The sequence below is a fragment of the Patella vulgata genome, chromosome 5 (assembly GCF_932274485.2).
Source record: "Patella vulgata chromosome 5, xgPatVulg1.2, whole genome shotgun sequence".
Taxonomy (NCBI): domain Eukaryota; kingdom Metazoa; phylum Mollusca; class Gastropoda; family Patellidae; genus Patella; species Patella vulgata.
The window spans coordinates 47,895,689-47,908,564 of record NC_065883.2 but is presented as its reverse complement, the minus strand read 5'-3'; positions in this window follow the sequence as shown (position 1 = coordinate 47,908,564).

The window sequence follows — 12,876 nt, the reverse complement described above, 5'->3', positions numbered from 1 at the left end:
CACTTTAACCAATGACTGTGCCAAATCAACAAATGGGGTAAAGGGCTTTACTGGCTAGCTTCATAACAATTTTACAGTGATTGCAGTAGCACTTCTGATTCCATTTACAACAAAAACAACAACACAATAATTAAAAACTGTAGGATGAATATATTTAATATTTATTAGTAATAATTATAAATTTAGTAAGTAACATAATATTAACATTAGGCCTACCTGAGCCTGTTTGGGTCTGAGTCTGTGTAAATACACCCTTCTTCCTATTTTCTCCAACAGTGACAAATCTGTCACGTTTTTTACATATAATACACACAACAGGCAGCACCGATTTACTCTTTCTTTTTGCTTCAGGAGCGTAATTTGTTTGGAGAGCTAGGTCCCAGATTGTCTACACTCCCGCTATTCCCTGGTTGGATTGTAGCCGGGGATTTTAATTTTTCTTTATCTATACGATTATTCTATCTATATACATTTGTACAGATATATTTGTATCCATAGATATATATTTGTATCAATACATTTAATTTTGTTGTTTGAAATAAGGGGGGGGGGGTGAATGGTTAGTATGTGCGCGCTGTATCATAAGGTCTACCATTTAGTGAACTGGTGTGGTTTCAAATCCCCAGTTGTACGTGGCAAGGAGTAGGGTAGCACGTTCATCCTTCGAGGGTTTTCTCTGCGAACTCCAGTTTCCTTCCATTGCTAATGACCCATACGCACAAGCAAATTATTGAAATAAAATTGGACCATGTGTTAATGCCAAAATACCTAGTTTCTGTCGAGTGGACTTAAACCCCATTTTTCTCCGTCTTCTGATTGAAATATGAATACCACATCATTTATTGTCATTTTATATATTTATTATGTAATAATGATTTTTCTCTGTGTTAATTTTTCTTTGTGTGGATACACTATAATACAACAGCTGGCTGAAAAGTTCTAGATCTGAAGAGGAGAGATTTAATTGGCTTTTACCACCACAAGTAGAATCATTGAATGAATCATAGACATAAGACCTGCAGCTGAAGTGTTATTATTGTATTTGTACCAGACAATCTTGTGAACCTACCCATTGAAATCACCAAAAATGGACAGAACTATCGATATGGCAGTCATCAAGTATCTGCAACTGAAAGTCCTAACCCAAACATTGAAATATGTGGATACGGTCTCCACTATAGGAGACAATGGCCCTTCCTTTTCTGCACTAAAGAAGTGGTTGCAGGAGGTACTTGATCCAGTGACATCCAGTGACAATCTTTGCTGTTTTCAATATTTCCTAAAAAAATTTTAGCCAGATTTTTAAACATAGAGGAGACCTGGATTCATCAGTTTCAACCAGAATGCAAAATTCAATAAAAACAATGGAAGCATCCAGACTCGCAAGTCCCCAATCAAGCCTGGTCAGTTCTTTCGACTGGACAGGTGATGGGTTCACTCGTTTATGATTCCTAAACTATTCTGCTGATTGACTACCTTAAAAACAGCCAGACTATCAATAGAAGTATTATACAGGTGTTCTATTCAGACAATACTTCTGTTCATAAATGGGTGATATCATTTTCCCTCTATGATTACGTCATGTCAGCTGTGATCAATTTTTTAAGGGTAACTGAAGATAATTTCTTCCTGGCAGACATCAAGGCCATGCAACATCATTAACTAAAGAGTGAGAGTGTACACTTCAAAAGTGACTACATAGAAAAATAAATGGAAACAATGGACTTTATACAATTCTATACAGTTCTTTCACAGATGGGTTTAGAATTTTTCAGCCAGCTCTCAATAGTTATTGAAATTGAATTATTTGTTTTGGTTTGATACATGATATTATAATTATTCTTACATTGTTTGTATTCTATTTTAATAATGAACATTAAAACATGCTAATATTTGTTCATCCTTGCTGTATTGGGTTGGATGGCCGAATGGTTAGTGTGTGCATGCTGTATCATACGGCCTGCCATTAAGTCAACTGGCGTGGTCTCGAATCCCTGGTTGTACGTGGCAAGGAGTAGGGTCACCTGTCCATACTCCTGATTTTCTCCGGGTACTCTGGTTTCCCCCCACTGCTAAAGACCCCTACGCGCAAGCAAATTATTGAAATAAAATTAAACCATATGTTAGTCCCGAAATGACCTTGTTTGTGTTGAGTGGACGTTAAACCCATTTCTCTCTAATTATGTTTTGCATACAATGTATAAATACAAATGTAAAGGATGTAACTTTAAAATAGAAGAAAATCAAATATTTTTAATATTAAACAATTGCTTTGTTCTTATACTTCTACAATCATTCTCATGTTGTTCATTTTGCCATATTTTTGTTTATTCATTCATATGTCTTCTATATAATGATGCATAGTATAGTACACTATGTTAAAAAAATACTAGAAATGTATGTTTCTTTATCACCAAATGATTTATGTAAGTTGTGAAGTAAAACAGTTGAACATTAAATCCCAATTCAATTTATTTGCATGAGGTGAAGAGAAATAATGGTATTGAACAATTGACTATTCATGAAAGATACTAAAGAGAACTTTATTAATTTATACATACTTTTGCTAATTTTATTGTTATATCTTGGTAGTAACATACCAATATAAATAGTAATATTGTTTCTAGATGAAGACTATTATAATTGAAATGAAATGGGATTTCACATCATAATGCTATGCACGGACTGGGCTAATAATGACAAAAAACTACAATGAATACAATAGTATAAAATGTTGCTATGAAATTAAATAAATGTTGTATACAATAATTAACCGGTTTAATACTATATTATACATAAAAGTGAATGAAATTCAATGTTTACTATTTTGCTTTATACATGAATATCACAGGTCAAATTATTGAAATAAATAATGCAAATAGATTATGATTTGAAACATCTTGTATGTCATTGTTCTATTTGTTATATAAGACTACATGATATAAACTTTTTGATAAGCCTCTTTTATCATATTTTGAACCAATGGAATAAAGAGCAAAGACCTAGAATATATTGTAAATATAATCAGGTTTTTGATCAACTGATCAAAGGAAAATATTGCGAATAAATTTGTTGTACTGCTATTGTAAAGAAATCATCATTGTTTTATTTGATATTTAGAATACACATAATCGTGTATATATTTGAAGTTAAGAGCAATTATGATTAGTGATACCTGTATGACCAACTCTCAAAAGATAATCTCATTAAACCAAGTACTTTTTTTCATTTGTATTAGTTGATTTATACTGAATAAAGATAACACAAACAAACAAAAATGAGTTGGCTGTGTGAACACCTCAATGACAAGTGGTATCAGATGCCTCAGAGAGAATATTCAAATGCTCCTTGTGATACGTTTGTAACACAATTATAACCTAATGTATTACACGGGAGTGGAGTGGGTGGGTCGGGGGGCTTTTCGATTGGCAGGGGACTATTAAAATGGGTAAGCAGAGATAAGCAATTTGATGAAACTTTGTGTATAGTTTCATTACATTAGTACCTTGACCATATTACCTTGACCAAGTTCGACAATGAGCATTCTCTTAGTCAGGATAAGCAAAGCAACTTGATTGGCCGGGACTTTGAATTGGTTGATGCTTTGGGGTATGATAACTTTGGTTATAATGAAGTACTGGAACATAACAACCCAGCTTTTAATTGAGCTAGAATGTTTAAACTTGGTGTAGATGTTCATCAGGTCTTGACTGAACATTTTGAGCTACAGCTTGGCAATTTCATTGGTCGATGCTTTGGGACAAGATAACCTTGATTTCTATCTGACAGAGAGTGATGCAATTTACAGTATAGTTTGATTGCTCGATACTTTTGAAAAAAATATGAAAGTGCGATTAATTAATGTGTCATCTTTTACTTTGGGGTTTTGGCGGGAGACATCAGCCATACTGTTTGCTTGTTTAATATCCCCTATACAATATACGCTCGACCTCATTACCCGAACTGGGGTAGAAAAGTGGGATCTTTGACAATGAGGCAATGAACTTGTACATTCTTTTGCAGCTGCACAAGAGGGAACATCAACGCCGGATTAACCATGGTGGTGGGGAGGGGGGCTGATACCGACCGTGAAGCCCCGCAAGGGGGTCGGGTCAGGGGGTTCTCCCGCTAAGAAATTTTAATTGGAGGCCGAAAACGTGATTTCATGGCATTTCAGGCACTTGTGTCGGAGCCATTTAGAAATACCTCCCCCAGAAAAATAAAATTCTGCCACAAAATTAGCCACAATCCATGCGGGTGCTGTGAAATTTCTAGAGGAGGGAGCTGGAACCCATGAGCCCGTTAAATTCGCCACTGTAAATGAGCAGAGCTACATCAAACCTAATTTTGAGTCCCTCAGTGATAAATAACTTGATTCAAAATCATATTATAGTCCTAACGACGATTTGATGAATGGAGACCGTAACGTTACGACAAAGTCTAACACTGTAAGTACCAAATAGTCATACGAGATATGTGCATCTCATCAAATTCAGCTTATACCATACCCACAATAATGTTACGGAGTCAGTGAGTTCAAGTTAGACAATACGCTGACCTTCCACTGACCATGCTTATAATATAAAATCTGTCAATGACAGCTGATTCATTGTTTAGTTTTTTATATGATATATTTAATATCAATAATATATGTATATGCATGCTTTATTTTACTTTACACGACCTCTAAAAATGCCCCAAATCGTAAAAATACGACTTTTTGGATTTCGATCTCCTTTTTTCGGCTACCCCGGACATTTTCAAAAAATGATACAATGATTTCACACAACAGGCCAGCTATTAGCCTCTCGATTGACAAGAGTTTCATCGCCCTCCATTCATTATAACCAATGTCATCGTGCCCTAAAGAATCAACAAATCAGCTTGCTTATCTCTGCTTACCCTAGGCAAAAAATGCTCATCTTTGAACTCAATCATGACATTGACCTAGTGAACGCCTACACCAAGTTTGAACATTCTAGCTTAATTAGAAGGAGAGTTCTTGTGTTCCAAAGTCCCGGCCCTTCAAATTGCTTCTATTTTTCATTTTCAATTCAAATTGGTGACCATCACGTGACCGAAATCAAAATTCTGATCCGATAGATTTTTAGGCATTCCTTCCAGGATTCCGAAAATATGACGCCCGAGTCTGTAAGTAAAATAGCAAAAAAGCCTTTTTGATTTTTCACGTTTAAAGATGGTGGCACTTCCGGTTCGATCGACAAACTCCTTCCAGGATTCCGAAAATATGACGCCCGAGTCTGTAAGTAAAATAGCAAAAAAGCCTTTTCGATTTTTCACGTTTAAAGATGGTGGCACTTCCGGTTCGATCGACAAACTCCATATTTTGTGTACGAATCAGTAATTACTTGTCTAGTATCGAATTTTTTTTTTAGGTCATTCTGACCTATATTTCGACGATTTTTTTGAAAACTTTGATCCTTAATTTCACCAAGGGGAGATAATTTAGAAAATTTCCAAGGACATCATTGAAGTCGCATTGGCAAGATCTACAAACATTCTAAATTTCACGAAAATCGCACAACTATTAAAGAAGTTGTCAAATTGGTAATAACTTCCGGTTCGAAATGACAGCGACGAATTTTCGAAATGCCAAAATCCGAAATTGCAGATTTGAAGTAAATGTTTCAAGATACTCAAAGAAAAAAGAATTAGTAAAATAGGTCAAATAGTCACAAAGTTACAGCATTGTAGGTCAAATGCATTCCTTCGTAAAATTCGGTGATTTCGGATTCGTAAAACGTTTTGAAAATATATTTAATCAACAGCCACCACCCATTTTTGGGGGGATAGGTAAAAGTTTCAGAACGATCCTATGGTTAGATTCTGAGAAATCCGATTTGTGGACAAAACACAAAAAAAAATAACAATAACTAGATCTGCATAGCAGATATGAAAGCTTTCATATTAACTGCAAAGGGGGTTATTAGAATCTATTGAAACAAAAAGTATAAATGTCATCAGGTATCTGAAATATTACATTTACCTTATGAACAAAATGGGAAAAATACAAGGCATATTTAGAAAACCATATATTATATACAGAGTACGCAGGACAGGAATTACTTGTGCTTCAATGTAAACCGGCCCGTTTCTTGCCTTTAGTTTTAGAGTTAGGTGTGATTTTCAAAGGATTCAATCGGAAATCGCTGAAAATCAATTGGCTTCTTACCTTAAACACTGTATAAATATAAAGTCAATCGGATATTGAATTTAGCCTCTAGAGCGTCCACAAGATTTTTTAAAGTGATCAAGGGCAATAACTCTGACGGTAATTATCGGAAATGGCAGTAAATATCAGATATCGCTGAAAATCAATATTGTAGGCATCTTCGTGTCATGACCTTAAACACTGCGCATATATTTAAAGTCAATCGGATATTAACTTTGGCCTCTAGAGCGTCCACAAGATATTTTGAAGTGATCAGGGGCCACATCTCTGGCAGTAAATATCAGATATCGCTGAAAATCAATCGCCTACTTCGTCTCATGACCTTAACCACTGTGTATAAATTTAAAGCCAATCGGACATTAACTTTGGCCTCTAGAGCATCCACAAGATTTTTTTTAAGTGATGAAGGGCCATAACTCTGACAGTAATTATCGGAAATCGCTGAAAATCAATTGGCTTCTTCATCTCATGACCTTAAACACTGTGTATAAATTTAAAGTTCATCAGGTCTTGACTGAACATTTTGAGCTACAGCTTGGCAATTTCATTGGTCGATGCTTTGGGACAAGATAACCTTGATTTCTATCTGACAGAGAGTGATGAAATTTACAGTATAGTTTGATTGCTCGATACTTTTGAAAAAAATATGAAAGTGCGATTAATTAATGTGTCATCTTTTACTTTGGGGTTTTGGCGGGAGACATCAGCCATACTGTTTGCTTGTTTAATATCCCCTATACAATATACGCTCGACCTCATTACCCGAACTGGGGTAGAAAAGTGGGATCTTTGACAATGAGGCAATGAACTTGTACATTCTTTTGCAGCTGCACAAGAGGGAACATCAACGCCGGATTAACCATGGTGGTGGGGAGGGGGGCTGATACCGACCGTGAAGCCCCGCAAGGGGGTCGGGTCAGGGGGTTCTCCCGCTAAGAAATTTTAATTGGAGGCCGAAAACGTGATTTCATGGCATTTCAGGCACTTGTGTCGGAGCCATTTAGAAATACCTCCCCCAGAAAAATAAAATTCTGCCACAAAATTAGCCACAACCCATGCGGGTGCTGTGAAATTTCTAGAGGAGGGAGCTGGAACCCATGAGCCCGTTAAATTCGCCACTGTAAATGAGCAGAGCTACATCAAACCTAATTTTGAGTCCCTCAGTGATAAATAACTTGATTCAAAATCGTATTATAGCCCCAACGACGATTTGATGAATGGAGACCGTAACGTTACGACAAAGTCTAACACTGTAAGTACCAAATAGTCATACGAGATATGTGCATCTCATCAAATTCAGCTTATACCATACCCACAATAATGTTACGGAGTCAGTGAGTTCAAGTTAGACAATACGCTGACCTTCCACTGACCATGCTTATAATATAAAATCTGTCAATGACAGCTGATTCATTGTTTAGTTTTTTATATGATATATTTAATATCAATAATATATGTATATGCATGCTTTATTTTACTTTACACGACCTCTAAAAATGCCCCAAATCGTAAAAATACGACTTTTTGGATTTCGATCTCCTTTTTTCGGCTACCCCGGACATTTTCAAAAAATGATACAATGATTTCACACAACAGGCCAGCTATTAGCCTCTCGATTGACAAGAGTTTCATCGCCCTCCATTCATTATAACCAATGTCATCGTGCCCTAAAGAATCAACAAATCAGCTTGCTTATCTCTGCTTACCCTAGGCAAAAAATGCTCATCTTTGAACTCAATCATGACATTGACCTAGTGAACGCCTACACCAAGTTTGAACATTCTAGCTTAATTAGAAGGAGAGTTCTTGTGTTCCAAAGTCCCGGCCCTTCAAATTGCTTCTATTTTTCATTTTCAATTCAAAATGGTGACCATCACGTGACCGAAATCAAAATTCTGATCCGATAGATTTTTAGGCATTCCTTCCAGGATTCCGAAAATATGACGCCCGAGTCTGTAAGTAAAATAGCAAAAAAGCCTTTTTGATTTTTCACGTTTAAAGATGGTGGCACTTCCGGTTCGATCGACAAACTCCATATTTTGTGTACGAATCAGTAATTACTTGTCTAGTATCGAATTTTTTTTTTAGTTCATTCTGACCTATATTTCGACGATTTTTTTGAAAACTTTGATCCTTAATTTCACCAAGGGGAGATAATTTAGAAAATTTCCAAGGACATCATTGAAGTCGCATTGGCAAGATCTACTAACATTCTAAATTTCACGAAAATCGCACAACTATTAAAGAAGTTGTCAAATTGGTAATAACTTCCGGTTCGAAATGACAGCGACGAATTTTCGAAATGCCAAAATCCGAAATTGCAGATTTGAAGTAAATGTTTCAAGATACTCAAAGAAAAAAGAATTAGTAAAATAGGTCAAATAGTCACAAAGTTACAGCATTGTAGGTCAAATGCATTCCTTCGTAAAATTCGGTGATTTCGGATTCGTAAAACGTTTTGAAAATATATTTAATCAACAGCCACCATCCATTTTTGGGGGGATAGGTAAAAGTTTCAGAACGATCCTATGGTTAGATTCTGATAAATCCGATTTGTGGACAAAACACAAAAAAAAAATAACAATAATAATCTTAACAGAAACAATAAGCTTTCATATGTAATATGAAAGCTTAATAATCTTAACAGAAACAATAAGCTTTCATATGTAATATGAAAGCTTAATAATAATCTTAACAGAAACAATAAGCTTTCATATGTAATATGAAAGCTTAAATATGCGACAACTCTTGTTGACTGCCCGGACGATTTAGCTGCTGTGGGCGTATGTTTTGTTGCCTGGCAACCTATCTTTCATGTGAGGGATATTGTTGTCGCCCCTGTCAGTCCGTCCGTCCACAATTGTTACAATTCTTATCCGATTTTGACTAAACTTGAAATATAGGTTTATCTCCAAAAGATCTTGGCTGCTTTCGATATTGGCATGTGTCGGATCGAAAATTGATGGATTATGGCCCCTGATTGTACGAAAAATCATGTTTTTAGCTTGTGGACTCTATAGAGGTCGCAATTTTGAACAGATTGTGATGAAACTTGACATGCATGTTTATAACCCAAAGATCTTGGTTGCTTTCGATATTTATACATATCGAATTGTAACATCATGAATTATGGCCCTTGATTGTAGGAAAATTCACTTTCTTTTTAGCTTGTTCTCTATCAATCTCTCGAATGTGGGTGTATCCTTCCTGGCAGCCGCTTGTTTAATATTGGCACTAGATGTGTCTAACATGCTGTTACAGTGGCTAATCAAGTGTCTTTTATGGTCAATGTTTCTGATACAATTAATATTTGTTTTTCAACTGTAAATAATCTCAATCCTATACAAAAAAAAACCCCAAAAAGAACGTTTCTATGGTAATTATACTTTGTGTTGGCTGCTTTTGACCATATTCTATAATTATATTGTCTGCAGTGGATGGTGAATATTGAAATTCATTCTATCTTTGTAAATATTGAAAGGAATTGAACAAGTTTTGGGCTACATTTCTTTGAGATTAGATTTTCACACGTTGTAATAACTATAAGTAGACTATAAGTAAAAAAGGTCTACAAATATTTATAATATGTATATTTTGTATATTTTCAGATCTGAGGCTTCAGTGTGGTTAAACTCTGGTTTATTGGTTAGTGGTAGTATCTTTACAGGCGCTATAACAGATTGGCTATCTGTTGTACTTTGATTTTAACAGCCAATTTACTCAGCTTTTATACCAGCTTGGCAAACTGGTATTCGTTGAAGCGGTCTGCTATTTAACTAAGAAACATTCAGTGATTGGCACCACTGTCTTATGTACTAAAAACTGCTATTCAATAGGATTGTGACGTTCTATTGTCTTAGGAAAAGTCATATAACAATCAGCTATTCAATAGGATTGTGACGTTCTATTGTCTTAGGAAAAGTCATATAACAATCAGCTATTCAATAGGATTGTGACGTTCTATTGTATTAGGAAAAGTCATATAACAATCAGCTATTCAATAGGATTGTGACCTTCTATTGTCTTAGGAAAAGTCATATAACAATCAGCTATTCAATAGGATTGTGACGTTCTATTGTCTTAGGAAAAGTCATATAACAATCAGCTATTCAATAGGATTGTGACATTCTATTGTCTTAGGAAAAGGTCATTTCTTGTAGAAAAATATTAAGCCAAGTAACTAAGAAAAATATTAAGCCAAGTAACTCAGAAAAATATTAAGCCAAGTAACTCAGAAAAATATAAGAAATAAATATTTTTGTTTAGAAAGTTGTGGAATCCGGTTTCATATAAAAATAATTAAAGGGAAATAACTCCAGTTTTCATTGATTGTGAAATCTTAATTATGCCTTGAAAGTCAAAGAAATCAAAAGCTTTTTTGAATTTGAAGACATTTGCAAAAAATATTAAAGTTGAGAATGATATGACAGCACAAGAAACATCAAATACCAATGGTGAGAATACAGTACAAAAATGTTCACAGAATATGATAAATTCAGATATAGGCTAGTAGAGGTATATATTTCTTGGGAATTAAATGCGGAATGAATGTTTGTTACATATTCTTAACCAGTATGGGGTGTAGTATTCCAGAAAAATCCCCCCGTCAATCTATCAGTTTGGGGCATACGCTCGACGTCAATCCGGTTCTTTACATTGCGTTCTTTACGTCGCAGTGTTATGGGCAAGGAAAGAATTTAATAATAAAATGTTTGTGCGACAAAGGCGTGCAAGGTTGGGCTAAGATAATATCTAAATTGAACAGTTCACCGGATTCTGTTGGTAAAGCTGGTAGTGCCCTCTTTGGACACATTTACGCTTGCGGTTCACAAAATTTAGAACGATGATGGCTGAAAAGAACCGGATTGACGTCGAGCGTATGCCCCCAACTGATAGAGCCGCACACTTCCACGCACTAAGAGTACATTTGCAAGTAGTCGTATGGGCAAAATTGGACGAATCTGCATTGGATCCAACCGAATGGGGATGGGCGAGTGACAGTGGATCTTATGAGCCAGTCCGAATGGACTTTCCACCAGCTCCCGACTCGGTACTCAACTTTTTGAGGTGTAAATGCAAGTCGATCCGGAACCAATGCGGCACAAATATGTGCACGTGCCGTAAAAATGGTCTCAAATGTGTTGATGTATGTGGCGGTTGCCGCGGAGAGAACTGCACGAATGTGGAAGCAGTTGATCTGGATGACGATGGGGACTAATCGGTGAGTCACGAATATTATTTTCCCGGGTTTAATACCATGTTAAATGAGTTTTTACTATGTTAATCGTACTCAGATGATATATAAACCTGTGGATAGACATATAACAAGATATATTTAACTTGAAATTGATAACTTATGAGATAGCTGCATTTTGGCCGCCATCTTGGATTTCAATGATGACGTCATATGATTTCTGATTTTATTATCACCAAATATTATTCTCTGATCGTTTTGTGAATTGTGTGCGAGATTTTACCATGATAATTCGTCAGAAAATGTCAAATCTATTCATACCGAAATTATCCCTCTTTTTATGTGATCACCGAAGGCCAAAATTTCAACCAGCCACAAATTTTTTTTCCCAAAACCAATTGACGGGGGGAATTTTTCTGGAATACTACACACCATACTGGTTAAGAATATATAACAAACATTCATTCCGCATTTAATTCCCAAGAACTGGGAATCCACTCGTTCCACTATTAGGCTAATAATGAAACTTCATGTAGGAAGGAAATATCTAAGCCCATGGTATATAATTATAAATATGTTTATGGTAAGTTTTCATCAGGCAGATGTAAGATTTGGTAAATTTAGTGGCACACAATGTACTGGAAATTCTTTAGTTGCTGTTTTATTTTCTTCTATTAAATCTGTTCATATCTGGAATACAAACGATTTGGATAAGGTTTTAATAGCTGGTAATGAATTGTACAGTTTTTTGCAATCTTCTTCATCAATGCATAACAGGTATATTTTGATATCTGAATTGCCAAGAAGCCTTATTGTTTTTGAAAAACTCTTTAATGTAGATATTCAGTTGGATCCTCTAGTAGGACTGATTCGAGCTGGAGACACTACTTTTGAAAACAATGAATTATCTATGACATTGTATGAAGCTCTGCAGACATGTCTTTTACGATACAAGTCATGCTTTATAACTTTTGGTGGTAATACATTTGTAATCATGAAAAGATGTAATAAGTATTATATATTTGACAGCCATTCCAGAAATTCAGAGGGACTATTAACTCCTGATGGAAGATCAGTATTGATGGAAATGAAGGATATTGTAGATGTTTATGTACACTGCTGTAATTTAGCCGAATCAATGGAAATCGGTATGAATACACAGTTTGAAGTAACAGGTATAAATATCATTGATGGTGCAATACATGATGAAGTATTAATTGATGACAATAGTAGTGAAATTGTCAATGAAAAAGCCATAAATGAAACAGATGGTGATGTATTTATATCTCATGTTGAAAAAAGCAATTTTTTCTTCATACATTGGGTTTAGATGAGCAAATCAGAATATGTAGACAACTTAATATAGTAAATAGAGTAGACAATAATTCTAATAATGTAAATAGATGTCCAATCAATCGACCATCACAAATTAAAAGTATTACTGGAGACGGTAATTGTTATTTTAGATCAGTATCATATGCAATATCTG